The 5,727-nt window shown below is 41.2% G+C and overlaps 1 long non-coding RNA gene across 1 annotated transcript; it reads left to right on the top strand.

Moving 5' to 3' along the window:
- The first annotated feature begins 244 nt into the window (after positions 1-244).
- LOC131006863 (uncharacterized) lies at positions 245-3,240 on the top strand. Its single transcript, XR_009095798.1, has 3 exons — positions 245-787; positions 2,334-2,409; positions 3,031-3,240. It is a non-coding gene; the product is annotated as an uncharacterized LOC131006863 (long non-coding RNA).
- The last annotated feature ends 2,487 nt before the right edge of the window (positions 3,241-5,727 follow it).

Below are 5,727 nucleotides of genomic sequence, written 5' to 3'. Positions count from 1 at the left end.
CTCCCCACGGGGAAACACTGGGTCGAATGAAACCCATATCTAGAAGTTCTTGTAGTTGCAGCTTCAACTCTTGCAACTCAGCGGGGACCATTCTGTACGGCGCTTTCCACGTCGGTGCTGCGCCAGGCTCTAAATCGATCGTAAACTCAAACTGTCGATCTGGGGGTAATCCTGGTAAAGTCTCAGGGAAATCGTCTTTGTATTCTCGTACAACTGGTACATCATCAACGTTTGTGTAATACCCCGTTTACTCGAGCTAAGTTTAGAAAATTTTCGAACTTAGATTTAAGATGATTCACGCCAGATTGAGAAAAAGAATTTATTTTAATTCCAACAAAAATGATTTACAAAAGCATTTGTAAATTTAGTAATTAAATTATATGCATTTCATATTTATTTAATTTAGCATTCAAGTATTTTCACGAGCTATTTATTTAGCGAACCATGAAGTATTATTACAGTTTTCATAGTACAACTTGGAAGACTTTTTATTTTATTTTATCTTATTTTATTTTATTTTTTTATTCCTACTCCCACCACTAACTCCTCCACCTTTCTTCCCACTTTCCCTCCCACTACTCCCACTTACCCCCACTTATTTCCATCACCCACGTTCACAATTCATTTACCAAACTTTTGCAATAATTAACTGAATTCCTGTATTCTCCATTCATAATTCCCACAGCTCATTCTGCCGAGGAGGAGCTCATGTTTTTAAAAACAGTCGAGCAGTTTCATAGCTTCAACATCAAAGCAATTTCATATCTTTGAACAGAACATCCCCAAGGTTTCATCTTCTTCTTTAAATTACATGACTTGTTTTTACAATATTGAATCACACACTACGCATTTCCAGCAACTAATTTTCCCATATAGCAAATTCAGATTTCGTGTATCAAGATTTTGAAACAAAATGGCATTCCCGTATACATGAGCATACAATCTGTGTTTCTACATATATGAAGCATACTTATTAAAAAGAATAAAGAAAAAGTCTTGAGCTTGTTTTTGATTGCCGAGTCCAAATGTTGGAGTGTCTGGTTGGGTCTGTTGAGTCGAGGAGGATGAGCGTTGTGTTTGTGTGAACTGAGTCGAGAGGTCGAGGGAGGCAGGGCACGGCGGCTGTGCCGCTGCTGCCCGGCCACGGCTGGAAAAAGAGAAAGGTCGGAGATCTGTGGGAGAGACGGCGGTGGCTGTCGTTTCAGTCGCCGAAAAAGAGAGAGGGGAGCTGGAGCCTGTCACCGCTTGCTCCGGCGAGCTCCGACGGCGATGGGTTTCCGATCTACTGAGAGAGAGGGAGCTAGGGCTCGGGCGCCGCTCATTGCTGTGGGATGACGGGTCCGTTTCAGCGCGAGAGAAGTGGAGGCGGCCGATTTGGGTTCTCGGTCAGTCGAGGGAGATGGTGAGGGTGACCGGAGACGGTGCTCTTCGCCGGAGATGGCCGCAACGGCCGGAAGAGAGAAAAGGGAGAGAGGGCTTAGCGGGGCTGCTGGCGACCGCTCGGTGCGTGCGTCTGTGGGTGAGAGACGAGAGACGGGGGAGAGGGGAGTCAGGGGACGGTGGCGTGGCCGGCGGCGGCCACCGCCGCCGGAGACGAAGGGGGGGGGGAGAGTGGTGCGTGTGTTTGTATATGTGTGTGTTTAATGAGATGAAGAATAGGGCTTGGTTTAAGTTTTGGGCCATTTTTATTTCAGTGGGCTCATTTATTTAAAAGAGCATTTGGGCCTCTTATTTAATCAAGAAAGCTGGGCCGATTATTGGGCTTGAGCATATGGGTCGAAAATATTAAAGGTTGGGCTTTGCTTTTCTTTGGGTTGGGCCGATTTTTGCATTTTTTTTAATTTCAGTTGGGCTCTTTAATTGGGCCGAGTTTTGTTTATATTTCAGTTGGGCCAATGTTTTTATTTAATGCCTTGGGCCTTAATTTATTCATTGGGCTGTGCAGCTTCTCCATTTAATTGGACTGCACTATTTTAATTAATTCGACTTATTAAGTTTGATTAATTATTTTAATTTGCATAATAATATCATATTATTATTATTATATGCATATTTTAAGTTATTACTTACTATATGCTAAGCATGACATGAAATTGCATTATTTTTTTTTGCAATAAAAGTATTTATGATTTAATTGGTTTTATTTATAATTCCAATTATTTAAGAAAATCGAGTAAGGATATTGTTGGTGTCCTTAACTCAAGAATTTAGTTTTCAATTATTTATTTATTAAATTTTGAAAACCCGGCTAAGTGAATCATAGAATATTAAGCACTACACCATGACTTAAGATTAGAATTCAAGGAGACCTATTGAGAATAGAATTCTTGTAGGCTTTGAGCATCAGGAGGATTAGCACTGCTATTCCGATTCAGAGATAAGGTTAAACGACAGGCTTTGCCTAGACAGGTGGGCTTACTTTCCAAATGTACAAAGTATGATTGAGTTATTAAGCTCTAAATATTTCAATGAAATGCAAATTATTTATTTAATGTTATGAAAACTGTTTATCCAATAAAATGTTTATGTGCACTCTGCTCTGTTTAAGGCTCGCGCAGTTAATCAATTGAGGTTCTCTTATGACCTAATACGTTGTTTGAGAATTGTGTACACTTGTTAGTTGACTCGGTGGGTTGATCTCCATCGGGCTCTAACCAGAGGCGTTATAAGGGTGCTCGGCTGGATGTGTTCCGGAGCATGAGAAATATCAGGCCTGCCTGGGTAGCGTCCCGAGGTCAAAGTAAACTTGTCTGGGTTACGCCCTCAGTTCAAGTAAAGCGGGAGATATGGATCCGTCGGTGGCTAAAAGGTCCGGGATCACAGCGAGTAACGGAAAGGGAGTGTGACATGTGCGCACAAATGAAAGAAAATATTTTAACATGCTTAGAAGCTATTTCAATTTAAAACCTTCTAAGTCATGTCAAGTATGATTGGATAAACTGTCTTTACGAAAATATAAAATGTTTCAGAAAATGCATGCCCACTAAGTACATTAGTACTTAGCCCAAAAATACTTTCAAATGTTTTCAGGTTGGCTGGACGGTGCTGACGGGACGGAGCTGAGGCTAAAGATAAATTCCTATGTTAGACTTCCGCTGTAGCAATTACTCATATCCATCTTTTGTTTTCCCAACTTAAGATCTTCATGTTAAATTTCAAATGATATATTTGACCGAGCTTAGACTCTTCACTACTAAATTTATGCTAATGAATGTTGGTTGTCAGAAGCATGAAACAAAACTTGTGATCCAAATGGGCATAGCCCGACTTTCTATCCTATTTCGGGTTTTAACAAGGTTTTTCCCTTGTTTATTTCTATGAATTATTCACACCTCGATTATATTTATTCATTCAAGAATTGGGGTGTGACAGTTTGCCTTGAATTCGTCTCTCTAGTTCTGATATATAACTTCCGCGGTTGTATCTTTTCTTCGCACGAGATTTCTTGCTTGCAGTGCCGAGATGATCGGCGTCTTCTTTTATTTTCTCTCAATACCAATGAAGGAAGTAGGTTCTTGGCCAGGTGGCTGAAAAGATATCCGTCTCTCCTTGCATTGTATCTTCGCATGGTTCTTCTATTACCAATCCGTTCCCACAATTTATATCCAAGTGCTACATAGGCATCAATCTCAGGTTTCTAGCCTCGAGCTTAATCGATTTTAACTCGAATTCTAAGTTAGGGCATACGGATGAAACCGTAGTAATTCTGCCTATGGATGTGGCTACTCTGTAGAGGTTGTGGAGCAGGCTCTACATTCGGTTTCGAACAAAAATACTATGGGCACATCTTTCAACTCGCCTATATCTGACAAATTTCCTCGATTCTTGTCCGGTGCTTTCTGCTCAAGCGCGAACATTCTTTGGTGATGCGCTTGATTTGCCTGCGGGCTGGTGGTTGCCTTCTTGACTGACGTGGTCGATAAGTTGGCTGTAGTCGCTGTGGTGGAGGTAGCGATAGGATTCCCTTCATTGCTTCGAGTTACGGTCGATACTGACTCGGTCGTCTTTCGCTTCCACTTTGCCAACGATTCGGGCGCTAGTTCGAGTAGTGCCCGTCCCTTCCGCAGGTGTAACAGCCACTCTGTCTCATCTTGCGTTCTCTCAGATGTAATTTATTGCTCTTCGTCAAAGCGACATCCCTCGCGGTTCTTGAAGGTTTACTGCTGCTGGGGGCAGTTGGGCTAACATAAAGCCGTTCGTCTTAGTTCTGATATTGCGGTGACACATTCTGACTCTGCCGCGGCTTTTTGGGATCTTGACTTCGGTCGTCCCATTTTCTCTTTCCTTCTTGCCCTCGTCCAGCAAAAGTTGTTTGCACGTTGGAGTGCTCCAACTCGGTTGGGGTGCTGAAGCTCAAATCACGTTCTCTGGCTACATTGCCAGTTCTATATCAAATGCTCTATTTAATGCTTCAGTACACATAATCGCACTCTAACTCGTTAAATCGTCTCGTACCTCTTGTCTCAAATCCGATCGAAACAATCCTGACATCTTCTCGTTCAACTCTTCTCGACCTGTGGCATACCGATCCAGGTCATGAAATTGACGTTCGCATTCAGCTACGGTTTTATTGCCTTATCTCATATCATCAACTCTATTTCTTTCTTTATTCGGTTTCTCTTTCTCGACAAAAGTCTAAGGGAACATATATCAACCTTAGAACTAATTCTCATAACTCACAAATCATAAGACTCTTACTCAACATCATATTATTTCCTCCATTCTCATAACTCAATGTCAAAGACATATTTCATGTCTATCATTGTAACATCAGCTCAAAACTCTACTCAAGCATCGAGACTCTCTGGTCATCGTCATATAGACATATAAGAAAATTTTCTATTTCGAGAACTCTTACTAATTGCGGGGCATAACGAAAATAAGACATCCCGTAATACTACGACGATGCTACATCGATACTAGTCATCATCTCAGTCTGCTATCGTGGAAAACGTTATCTGCTCTAATCTGTCATCTCGATCTCCTTGAATCTGCTATTGCCCATTCTGGCTTAGCATCACTTCTTCTCATCCTTGAAATGGTTAGATTCTACATACCTGGCTAACATAAGAAAATCCATAATCGAAAAGTTGTGCTCGTCCCGTAATAATATATTCTACGGCTGCTCCCATAAATCGTGTTTCTTCCAAACACTCTTCTTATTATACCATCCTAATTACCTAGACATTCCTAACTCTTGTCGGATGTGGTAGGGAATAGGATGTGATGAATAAAAATGTCTGATATTGAACAAGACGAGCTCAAGTAATGGAATGATTCCATAATATCCAGTGCTATCTCAAGGAAAATGAAGAAGTTACAATCAAAGAAAGATCGAAAGCTAGAACAGAAGCTAGAATAAAACTGAGATATGATATGATGGGGGTAAATCAATATTGGAAGTAGAAACAATCCACTAAGTGGAAAATGAATAAATTGTCCACTGTTAAAGCAAGGGGTAAAGATTTCCAACACAAACGGCTCAGGCTCAAACACAGTGGATCTGGAAAAATTTTCTCAATAGCAAGTAGTTCATCTCCTGTTGGAGGAGTTCAAATGGATGCAGAAAAATTTAAATACGACCAAGCGGGATAGGGACTCAATAAGTCTACTCTCATGACTACTCTAGCGATGATACGCGCGGTCCCGGTGAAAGTACCTCTATTTCAAAGTGCAATTGGTCAATAGTATCTATGCATCCCATGAGGTCTCCATTATACGTTCGTC

Source organism: Salvia miltiorrhiza, chromosome 1 (assembly GCF_028751815.1).
Source record: "Salvia miltiorrhiza cultivar Shanhuang (shh) chromosome 1, IMPLAD_Smil_shh, whole genome shotgun sequence".
NCBI classification, from domain to species: Eukaryota; Viridiplantae; Streptophyta; class Magnoliopsida; order Lamiales; family Lamiaceae; genus Salvia; species Salvia miltiorrhiza.
Note: the sequence above shows the minus strand (reverse complement) of the source record. Positions and strands in the feature narration are given on the sequence as shown.